At 39.6% G+C, this 12,534-nt stretch overlaps 1 pseudogene; it reads right to left on the reverse strand.

Moving 5' to 3' along the window:
- Positions 1 to 10,633, reverse strand: part of LOC136675468 (polymeric immunoglobulin receptor-like) — a 252,315-nt pseudogene extending 241,682 nt beyond the window's left edge.
- Between the last annotated feature and the right edge of the window lie 1,901 nt (positions 10,634 to 12,534).

The following is a 12,534-nucleotide window of genomic DNA, read 5'->3' on the forward strand; positions in this document are numbered from 1 at the left end:
CCTCCAAACCTTGAAAAGCATGACCTTCGATGTGGATATTGCATTATTTCTGCTTCATAGGTGGGTAATTTTGACTTAATTTTGCTGTAGATTGAACTGACTCTAAATTCAGGAGACCGCCAAATGCATGAATGTAAACACAGACCGAAAGTGGTACAAAACTAAACTCATGTAACAAATGAGTTTCTGTGGTAAATCAAACAATGCCTAAAAACGTACAGACAAGTTACACTTGTCTTTTTTGTCCCCTCAAACATACCATTGCACCTTATAACACACAAAGCTTTTAAATGTAAACAAAGAAGAGAACGGTGTTTGCCCACAATTAAAGATGTAGCCTTTAAAGTGTGTGATTGTGTAGTAGTGTGTTCTCTGTAGAGTGTGTGTACTTGTTTTTTTCACTTAGTAAAATAAAGCATCTGACATTTGCACACACCTGTAATTAGTCACATATTATTCCTGAGACAGGTATAATTCAAGAGTGCCATACTCAACAACTCACATACTGTAGTTTACATAAATCTCTGCTTTCACATGCTGCAGTCATCTCTCCAGGTGTCAAAGGAAAGTGCAGCTGAATTCAGACCAGCTCAAGGTGTACAGTGGTGGTGCTTCTGAAGATTTCCTCAGGCACATTCACACCAAGAACGTACAGAACACTGTAATATGAAGATTTGTTGTTATCAATCAAATTATAAATGTGCTACCAGCAATTCGCTGTCTTAACATTTCTGTGAGGAAATAAGCAGTTAAGTGAGTGGAGGGGTGTGCTTGCTAGAAAACAGCACATCTTCTCAATGCATTATTTAACACAATGATCAAATGTTCTTGTAAACAGTGTTTCACTCTGTAGTGGGACTGAACCCAGGTCTCTGAGACAACACAAAGAGGCAAAGAATAAGGCCCAAATGCTAAACCCCCAGCAAACAATGACCAACTGAGATTACATAAAAATGCACTACACTTGTTAGCAGCTCTAAATTAGATAAGGAAACAGGTGAGGGCGATGAACCTAATTATTAGCGAGTAGACTTTTGCCTCCCTCTAGTGGCCAAATACAGCACAGCAGTCAGCACAGCTCCTGAGTGGCGTTTTTTATTTCAGTTTTACAGTGCATAGAAAAAAACGGATAAAATGTTTGAAATATATATCAATTTCATATTATCATTATATTTATATATATATATATATATTGCCAAAACCTCAAACAGTACTCACAGAAGTAGCAGTAGTAGTAGTAGTGATTAGCACTTTTGTAAAGATAAAAACATTCATTCATTGTCTGTAACCAGGGTCGCGTTGGTTCCGGAGCCTGCCCAGAATCATTGAGGCAAAGCAGGAACACACCCTGGAAGGAGCCAGTCCTTTGCAGGGTGAAAGACACTCACACATTCACTCATTTTTTGGACAGTGGGAGGGGAGCACCCAGAGGAAACCCACATGGACACAGGGAGAACACACCAAACTCCTCACGGACAGTCACCCGGAGCAGGACTTGAACCCACAACCTCCAGGTCACTGGAGCTGTGTGACTGTGATTACCTGCTGCGCCACTGTGCCACCCTTCAACTCCACTTGATTTAATAAAAAAAATAATTGCAACAGTTCCAACTCATCAACAGGGGGAAGTAGATTACTCACCAAAAGGGGGTAGATTTTATATACACATATAAGTATAAATAAAAGATTCAGCCTGTTTTTCTAGAGTCAGAGAACCCTGTGGTTGTTCTTACCTCCTCTCGTCCTTCCCCTTTTTTCCTACTGTTCCTCTCCTTTACCAGAAAACTGGACTAATCGAGGAAACAAGCAGGGCCCAGTCCTAAATGGAGGCAGATGTCTACACTTTGATGACACTTCAGCAACATGAAGACCTATAGGGTAAAGGAAAAAAAATAGGTTGATCTCCCTTTCTGGGCGTGAACACAGTGAGGTCACTCTGAAAACTGTTTTTAAGGACACAACCTGTTCCACAAAACACGATTAACCTTCTGATTATTCCTGATCCCAGTAAGTGAAGGATTTGAGAAAAACTGAAATAACAGCAATATTTTACAAACTCTGATAATAAAAACTCTCACAATCATTCATTTCTGAATTTTAAAATTAAATATCTAGATCAGAAACTATGTTAACAATTTAAACCAGTTAAAATAAACCTGTATTTTATTTGGTATTGTATTTTATTAATATTATTATTATATATTTTTAAAATTCACATTATAATTTAATAATTTGATTAATTCACTATAATATCACAGAATCATCAAATGATCATCCATATTTTTTTAACCAATCAATTCAGAGCAGGGAGAGGGTCAAAAACAGGAAGAACACTTCAGTCAAATGTACTTCACTCAGACGCAGGAAGAGTATTTGTCTCTGGAGCCTCTTACAGAAAGATGCACTTCTACTCCCTCATGAGTTCTTTAATTCTCTCTGTGTTCTTCCTCTACATCTCAGGTAAGATCAATGCTGCATCATTCCTGTGCACTGGAGGTGTGTTCTTCACTCTCTCACTGCTTTAAATACACTTTGATTAACTCACCTGCTCCAGGGTGCAGAGTGGATACTGAATAATAACATTTAGGACGAGGGTGAAATGTGTTTGCTCAGTTATGACCAGTTTATTCCTCTGATATAGTTCTGAAGCAGTTCCTGAGTCGGAGTAACACTGTTGTACCATTTGACTTCTTCTCTGTAGAGTCTGAGAGTGTGAAGACACTGAGGAATGTAGCTGTAAAAAGAGGAGGATCTCTCACCATTCCATGTTTTTATGATGAACAATACAAATCAAACCCTAAATACTGGTGTAAGGGGTATTACTGGAGCTCCTGTGGAATAGTAGCCCGTACAAACACAAGTGGAAGAACATCAGTCACTGATTATCCGACCCAGAATATGTTTACTGTGGAACTCAACAGTCTCCAAGACTCTGACTCTGGAGATTATTGGCGCGCTGTGGATATCAAAGGCGTTTCAGATGACAGTCATTATTTGTACCTGACGGTCAGTGCAGGTAAGAAGTCTCTCTGTGTGAAGTAGAACCTGTTCACTGTAACTTAAAGCTTGTTTGATGGAGGACGTGTTTACAGCACTCATTCTCTGCCTCTTTATTCAGATCCTGCTGTGTCTGTGATAAACAGCAGAGTGAGTGGTCAGGAAGGGGGCAGTGTCAGTGTCCAGTGTCTCTACAGAACTGATTATAAGAATAAACAGAAGCAGTGGTGCAGATTTAGAGACTGGCGCTGCTTAACATCCCAGAATTCAGCAGTGCAGATCAGTGATGATGGGAGAGGATCGGTCAGTGTGGAGATGAGTGGACTGAAGAAGAGTGATGCTGGCTGGTACTGGTTCAGTGCAGGAGAAGTGGGAGTTACTGTTCACCTCACTGTCACTGAAAGACCTACAAGTAAGATCACATCTATCAGAAACACTGCCCATATCTGCTCACCGTCCTGCTGTAACTGGGCCACTAACATCAGTTTATTTCTCCTTTTCAACAGCAACAGCAGCTGTGACTACAATTTCCTCAACTGAGAAAACCAGTGACAGTGAGGCCACAGTTATAATTACAAATCACACTGGAATAGATCAAATTTAAATGAATTATTACAGACAATGGACAATGTTTGTTTGTCTTTCTAGGTTCCTCACCTTTGACCAGAAATGCAAATTTAACCACAACATATCAGTAAGTAGTGAAGTTCTCCTTTGTGGACGTCTTGACAAACCACTACACATTCACACCTCACTGTAGCAGGCTTTTACTCATTTTTAAAAACAGCTGCCCCATCTCCAAAATAACATCTGTGAATGTACAAGGTCCAAGCGAGTGTGAGATTAAAGCACAACAAGTATGCAAAATGCAGATTTTCTTGTCTGACTGTGTAAGCTCTAACAGCCTTTGGTCAAAGAGTCATTACAGGAGGAACTGGGCTCCTGGAAAGCTTTAAATTTAGTAGAACATTTTATTATTCAAATAAAGTGCAGTATGTAGGTTTATGTGCAGGAGTGTGTTATACTTATTACAATGTTTCCTCTGTAAAGCTGTGTGTGCACTATTGAAAACTCAAAATGATCTTTGAGCAGGGGTGTCAGACTCAGTGTGGATAGCGCACCACATTACACTCTGTTCAATGACTGGAGGGTCAGGCCAAAAAAGCTTAGTATTAATCAATAAAACATCAGCAACTCCTCTTGAATGTTTCAGTTTATCTACAGGATGCATGCTGAATTCACAATTTGAACATAAAGAAATCGATGAAAATGTACAACTCATTATAACAAATATGTTTTTATCTTATTTACCCTCACATACATAACATATAGTTTTTAAAAGATGTAGAATGAAATGTAGTTTCTCCACGACACTGTGATAATATTAGTTCTGTCTAAAAGCTGAGCTGTACGTTCCCAGTGTTTCAGCACTTACCTGTAGCTCTCAGCGCCGCCGCAAAACAACCCCCAGTAATGAGGGGGGCTGTGGCTCCATTGGCTGCAGCGCTAAATAATTGACAATTATCTCTGGCTGCTGATTGGCTTAATAAATGCGAACATTGAGAAACGCGTTCTTGTGCCGTGGTGTCTTTGAGCCTCACTCTGGCTGAGGGAGTGCTATAAAGCTTCATCTTAACAGTTTTATCTCATAAGTACAGAATAAAATGGAAAATGTCTTCCAGTATCGGCTTGAAACAGAACATAGGGTTTAGTGTCCAAATACAGGGCGGTTAGCAATCCAAATCACACCCTCTCGCGCTCCAGTTCTGAATTCGACTCGCGGGAATATATTTGGGCCGAACAATCAGAAAGGAGAGTGTTCCCGCTCACGTGCACTCGCGGAATTAGTTCCGGACCGTATGCTTGACACCACTGGTTTGCGTATTCTTAGATTTTTACTGGATTCTGTATATTTTTTGGACAGTCTATTAAGTCTTTTTTGTCAACGGATAAAGCATTCGATTTTTGTTCAGTCTTTAAACACAGTTACCACTTTTTCTTTTTGCTTCTTGCAGAACAACAGCTTTCTCTGCAGTAAAATCAGCCTCCTCTGCAGAAACAACTCCTGGACAGGTTTACCACACAAGTGACAAGGAGATTGGGCCAAACAAGTAATTGTGAATATAGTGAAGAGTTTACTGATTCTGTATGTCAGAGACTGATTAAACTGTGTGTATGGCAGCGAGTGCTTGGAAACGCTTTAGTTAAAAATACATTGTGTTTTCATATTATAGGCTTCAGGATGGTTCTCACTTTTGTTTAATGAATAACTTACACAGGTCATGTGTCTTCATTCACCGCAGCAATGGAAAATTCAAGCTTATCTTTATTTTACTGGCTGTAGGCCTCGGACTGCTGCTCCTCCTCTGCATTATAACCTTTAAGTTGAAAAAATTGTTCAGTAAGTCACTCTTTTACAGCCTTGTCCATCAAAACTACACTGTTTACCTCAGGTGCTGTCAATCAGCCATGACAGGTTTTTTATGCTTTGCTTTTTTATTTTAGTGATGAGGTTTGATGCTAATGTTGCTAAACTTAAACATGCCTTAGTAATTATACAATTCTGTTTACGTCTAAGTCTTTAATTGGTGACTAATAATGTGTAATGTGCTCCACTCACTGCATCTCTCTCTAACAGAAGCAAATCAAACAGAGACCAGAGAGAGCAGCAGTAACTCTGCAGTTCACACAGTAAGTGCTGTGACGGATGGGTGGCTTCATGTTGTCTAAGGTTTGGTGTTTTAACACATAGTCCAGTAGTTAGTATTGTGTATTTGGCTTCAGATTTTGTCGTGTGTGTAAAATAGACCCCTACAGCAGGAGCAGAAAATTCAGTGATATACAGTACTGTGACCCAGACAAAGAATGTAAGTCTTATTTTTCACATCCATCAAATTTAAACTGTATTTGATCACTGAATCATTAAGACCCTGAGTCAGGGGTCACTGATGTGATTGTATTTATGTTTAAATCCATGGGTTGAATGTGTGTATAAACAATAATGAATAACATTAACTATTGTGGATCATAGAGTTTTGAGTTAGTAAAATCATGTGTGTGTCCATAGCCTTTGTCTGCAGCGGCTCAGGAAATGGATTTGATCTACAGCAATTTAGAGACGGCTACCAATAACACAACTGTAAGTGAACTCTTAAATATAGTTGTAATAATGAGACACAACTCTGTTTTGACCACATTATCTAGAGATGTCATTATTTATTTGAAGTTAGTAAGTGTTTGAGAAATGTCTAGGTTTGATAGCAGTTCCCTAGCCTTCAGTTTAGTTTTTGAAAGAGATTAAATTATTCTTTAATTCTAAAGCGGTCTCATTTTCCAGCTCTCTCCAGCAGCCGGGGATGCACAAAAAGCCTGACCTAGATCCATCAGTCCTCAATAACTTTAGACCAATCTCTAAGCTACCTTTCTTGTCAAAAGTCTTGGAGAAGGTTGTTTTTCATCAATTTTCTTCTTTTTTAGACAAACAAAATATCTTAGACACATTTCAGTCAGGTTTTAGAGCACACCACAGTACCGAGTCTGCCCTTCTTAAAGTATTAAATGACATACTCCTAGCAGTTGATTCAGGAAAGTGTGTTGTTTTAATTCTCCTGGACCTAAGTGCAGCCTTTGACACAGTTGACCACACCATCCTGTTAGATCGCTTGTTGTCTGATGTTGGCATCCAGGATCTTGCGTTGAAGTGGTTTGTCTCCTACTTAGAAAATCGAACTTTTTCTGTTAATATAGGACAGTCTTCCTCTTCCTCTCCTGCATCTCTTACTTGTGGTGTACCTCAGGGCTCTATCTTGGGACCCATCCTCTTTTCCCTGTACATGCTCCCTCTGGGGTCAATCTTTCAAATATAATGTTTCATATCATTGTTATGCCAATGACACACAGCTTTATCTTCCGCTGAAATCAGGAGAGAATTGTTCACTAAAACTCATGTTGGATTGTTTGAGGGACGTGGAGTGCTGGATGTCTAAAAACTTTCTCAAACTGAACCAAGACAAGACAGATGTGATCATTTTCGGAAATTCCCACTTGACCCCCACCATGGCCAATGAACTGGGGCGTCTGTCATCTAATGTACACAGCCAAGTAAAAAACCTTGGTTTCATCATTGACACCGATCTTACATTTGAAAAGCAAATAAGCACTGTTGTGAGAGGTAGTTTCTTTCAACTCCGTCATATAGCTAAACTTAAGAGAATACTGCCTTTTAAAGACCTGGAAACAGTTATACATGCTTTTATCTCCTCCCGTATCGATTATTGTAATTCTCTGTACCTGGGTATATCTCAATCGAGCCTGTCATGATTGCAACTGGTCCAAAATGCAGCTGCAAGGCTTTTGACTGGTACTAAGAAAAGGGTGAGAATTACCCCTGTGTTGAAATCGTTGCACTGGCTACCAGTGAAATACACAGTTGAATTTAAAATCTTACTGTTTGTTTTCAAAGCTCTCCATGGCCTGGCTCCGAAATATATTTCAGATCTTCTTTGCTTTCAATCTAACTCACGTGCCCTACGTTCCTCTGACAAATTGCTTTTAGACACCCCTCGCTCTCGGTTGAAGTTCAAAGGAGATCGGGCTTTTGCTGCAGCCGCTCCAAGACTTTGGAACAGTCTCCCACTCTTTATAAAGCAATCCCCTACAGTAGTAACTTTTAAGTCCAATTTAAAAACCTATTTATTTTCTCTGGCCTTTGGGTCCTTTTAAATTACTTTAGCCATTTGTCTCTGCCTTGGTTTATGTTGTCTTGTTATCAGTATTTTTCTCCACAACGTTTTATTGTTGGATTATTTTATTTTGTTTTATTTCTTTTACATGTATGTTTTATAATTTTATCGGGTTTGTTTTGTTAGTTGATTTTTATGGTGCAGCACTTTGGCTGACATTCACTGTCTTTTTAAATGTGCTATATAAATAAACTTGACTTGACATGACTCGACTCGGCTCGCTTTTTTACTGGCAGGGCTCCTCCACGAAATGGAGCCGGTGACGTTGCAAAACCTTGTGTCTAACAAGTATTGCTTAAAAACCAGAACAACGGCAGCAATAAAGTTCAAAACACCTCATAGGGTAAAGTTACGAGCTGCCTCTGTGAGACCGATAAAAATAAATGTGAAAGCTGTTGTAACTTTGGAGATTTTACAAGCGACGGTTTGTGCTGGATTTGAATGAGCTCTGCATTTCTTGGTGATTGACAGGGCTCTGGCCAATCAGCACTCTGCAGGGTTTACACATCACCATTTACTACCCACTCGGCACGGTTCGAACCCAGAGCTCGCTGGGACTGAAAACCAACCCGGCTCCAGAGACCAGATTTGGCCAGTGGAAAAGTAAAAGCCATGCCGAGTCGTGTAGGTTCCATGCAGTGGAAAAGCGCCATAAATGTGCAGAAGTGTGTTTCTGTAGAGAGCTGCACTCATTAAATAAAATATATTTGACTTTTGCATAGAACTTTATACGTCAAATATTCCACCTGAGATGTAAGGACAATTGTGCCGTACTGAACTCGTCAGACTTGCTGCCTACTTTATATCACCCCTTGAAGAGATGGGGACTCTACTGCTACTGAGTATGAACACAGGGCATTTTTACACTTCACAATAATAATAGCTGTGATACTTTAAATAGTTTTTAATCATTTTCTAGGCAAAATAGTATTACAAACAACAGAACACAAAAATAAAAGAAAAATAAAATACTACTGCCATAAAATAAACGCTTTAGCACACATTTATAAAATATAAGTGCAAGGATGAAAACAGTGTGGTCTTAATGAACATTTACAGCACAATAACAGAGCACAGTCTAAATTAAACCACAAAGCATATATTTTCCTTAATAAACATGTATCAGCTCATAAAGGATCATCCACCAACTGAACTGTAAGTGATCATAGGAGGATGCAGTAAACCTGAGCTGATCCGTTGGTTGTGATTATAATAGGTTATAAAGCATAAACAGATCAGTAAAATATCCTAGATACAAGAGAAAATGAAGCAGTTGAGTAAAGTGGTTTATCGAAAAATTTCAAAATTATCTTTTAAACTGCTGCTTATTGCTTAACAGCTTCAGGATCACAGCGTGTTTTGAATCAGTTGCGTGCCACACAGAATGGTTTTGACTCCCTGAAACAGAACATAGAACAAAAATTTAATGAATGGGACTGTGACAGGTTTAAGTTCTTTTTCAGAGCGTCTGCATGCACTGTACTGATCAACACTGACCTAATTACCTTCAGTATTTTCACTGTGTTCATACTTACGTGTGCAAATATGTCTCTGTTGCTGTACAAAGAATCAAGAAATGAAAACTTTGTCATTAACACAGTCAGAATGCAGCAAGAGCAACCATAAAGCTACTGTTTTAATACATGAATATCTAATACTTGTAGAAATATTTAAAAACTTATTACAGGTTCAGGTTTTGTTGATCAAAGAGAATTGTATGTGTTTGTACCTGGAGTGTCCACCATTTCCTCGTTTTTTTTGTCTTTGAAACCTGTCGTATCTGCTGTTGTTAACATAAGAAATCAGGAAAAACTCTTTACTGAAGTGCTGCGAAGGACACAACACTTACATAAAGCTGAAATAAACTTCTATACACATTTATAATGGATTATAACAGGCCACAGCAGTCTCTCAAAGTGCATCACACAGTCATTCACACAATCACAACTGAGGACAGTTACACAAACTCACTTTATTGTTCAAACACTTAATATCCTATTAACATACAGGTGTTGTGAGGAAAAACTGGAGCACAAAGAATAAACCCACACAGACACAAGGAGAACACACCAAAGTCTTCACAGACAGTGACAGGAAGTAGATATTGAACCCACAACCCCAGGACTCTAGCTGTGTGACAGTGTCATTACCTGTTTCACACTTTGCTGCCCTTGTGTCTTTAACTTTCACTATTTACTGATAAGAAAAAATTAGTGACTTTACCTCGACTGATCACACTCTCCTCTGATTTCGGGCTGCCAGAAGCTGCCATCACAGTTGTTAATGACAGAAAACAAGAGGAAAGATGTTAGTGGGATATTATTACAGCAGGACGGTCAGCAGATATGGGCAGTGTTTCTGATAGATGTGATCTTACTTGTAGGTCTTTCAGTGACAGTGAGGTGAACAGTAACTCCCACTTCTCCTGCACTGAACCAGTACCAGCCAGCATCACTCTTCTTCAGTCCACTCATCTCCACACTGACAGCTCCTCTCCCATCATCACTGATCTGCACTGCTGAATTCTGAGATGTTAAGCAGCTCCAGTCTCTAAATCTGCACCACTGCTTCTGTTTATTCTTATAATCAGTTCTGTAGAGACACTGCACACTGACACTGCCCTCTTCCTGACCACTCACTCTGCTGTTGTTCACAGACACAGCAGGATCTGAATAAAGAGGCAGAGAATGAGTGCTGTAAACACGTCCTCCATCAAACAAGCTTTAAGTTACAGTGAACAGGTTCTACTTCACACAGAGAGACTTCTTACCTGCACTAACCGTCAGGTACAAATAATGACAGTCATCTGGGTCCCATTTATTTCCAATTTCCACAGCGCACCAGTAATATTCAGAGTCAGAGACTTGGAGACTGTTGAGTTCCACAGTAAACATATTCTGGGTCGGATAATCAGTGACTGATGTTCTTCCTCTTGTGTTTGCATAAGCTACTATTCCACAGGTGCGCCAGTAATACCCCTTACACCAGAATTTAGGGTTTGACTTGTATTGTTTATCATAAAAATATGGAATGGTGAGAGATCCTCCACTTTTTACAGCTACATTCCTCAGTGTCTTCACACTCTCAGACTCTACAGAGAAGAAGTCAAATGGTACAACAGTGTTACTCCAACTCAGGAACTGCTTCAGAACTATATCAGAGGAATAAACTGGTCATAACTGAGCATACACATTTCACCCTCATCCTAAATGTTATTATTCAGTATCCAATCTACACCCTGGAGCAGGTGAGTTAATCAAAGTGTAGTAGAGGATGGATCCAGATCAAGAAATGAAAAAACACTAGGATTCAAACTTTGACTTTCTTTCATCAAGACCTCACATTCCCCAGAATGTGTGTGTGCTAGCAGCCACGCACACCCCTGGGGTGGAATGTTTAATGACTAAAACGCCATTCTTCAGGACCCTGACAGGCTCAGAACAGGATCCAGATACGGACACTAAGTGGTTTCCCAATTTTTTGACCCCATTAAGCCTAAAAGATCAATCAGAGCCTTGAAGACCTGGATTACAGAACTCACCTGAGAACCCCGGAACCCCAGCATTTATTACCCTCCAGCATCGGACTGTCGAACTCTTATCTTATCGCAAGATCGGCAGATGGCCCCGGGACTGGCTAATGGTGACCTCTCAAGTCGAGTTCAAACCAGACAAGCAGCATGGACCAACAGTGCCCCCAAGTGGACGTTTGCGAAATCATATGCCACCCTAATAATTTTCTCTCCCTCAAAAGAGAATTATCTTGGACACATGTTTCTGCTGAATCTAAGCATGTATTATGCAATGTGCTATTAATGTTATCCTCTGTTATTCTCAGGTGAATGTCTACTAACTAATCGAGTGATGTGAATTAATGTTTTAATCACGAAGAAAGATTCCTGTCTCAGTTTAGAAGAATGTTAATTAATCTCTAACATCTAGAATAGGTGGTAATATACTCGATATATAGTTGATAAATATACTCCAGTATACTCATTGTGTTATATTCAAGTATGTATGAAGTATTAATTCTAGGATGTTCTATTTTCGTCAAACCATAAGTGATTTTTATTTCTCTGGAACTTGAGACGGTCACGTGGACTCCCCAAACCCAGGAACCAATCAGAGGATTGAGGACAGAGAATTCTATGACTGATCAAAGCAGGTGAAACTTATTTTGGCCAGAATAAGAGCCACCGGTGAAATTAGTTGAAAATTTGAAATTAGTTTTAGTTATTTACTTCAGAGGACATCGCTTCTGTGAATTAAGGAAACAGAGAGCTTTTATTCTGACGCCTCTTCCTTCTGGAGGAGAATCCCAATCAGGACAGAGCCAGAGGAAATTCTTCAACTAACATCACAACGCTCTGAGGGCGCCTGAAGCGGCCTGCCTCGTAAGTGACCACTCCTACGCTGACCCAGCCTCAATGCTCCCACTAACAGAACTGCAGGAGCCAGGCTGGCCTCTCTACAATCACCTCAACGTGCTGCTGCACCCATCGAATGGTTGAGTTGCGACAAGAGTAAGCAAGCAAGTAAATTCCTAATTTTTAGAAGCTGATGTCTAATGAAGTCTCTTGATAAATTTATACACTAATTAAATCATTTAGCAACACCTATTATTCATAGGTCATATAGCCTAGCCGATTATTAAATTCGAACTGGTTTCACCTGCATTGATTCCGTGAGATTTTGATGATTTTTGCTATGTTTATCAACTTATTATCATTCCTCTTAATAAAGTATTTCCATTATTGGAAATAATATGGTGTGTGGAGTCTATTCCTAAGAGTCTG

The sequence above is a fragment of the Hoplias malabaricus genome, chromosome X1 (genome assembly GCF_029633855.1).
Source record: "Hoplias malabaricus isolate fHopMal1 chromosome X1, fHopMal1.hap1, whole genome shotgun sequence".
Taxonomy (NCBI): Eukaryota; Metazoa; Chordata; class Actinopteri; order Characiformes; family Erythrinidae; genus Hoplias; species Hoplias malabaricus.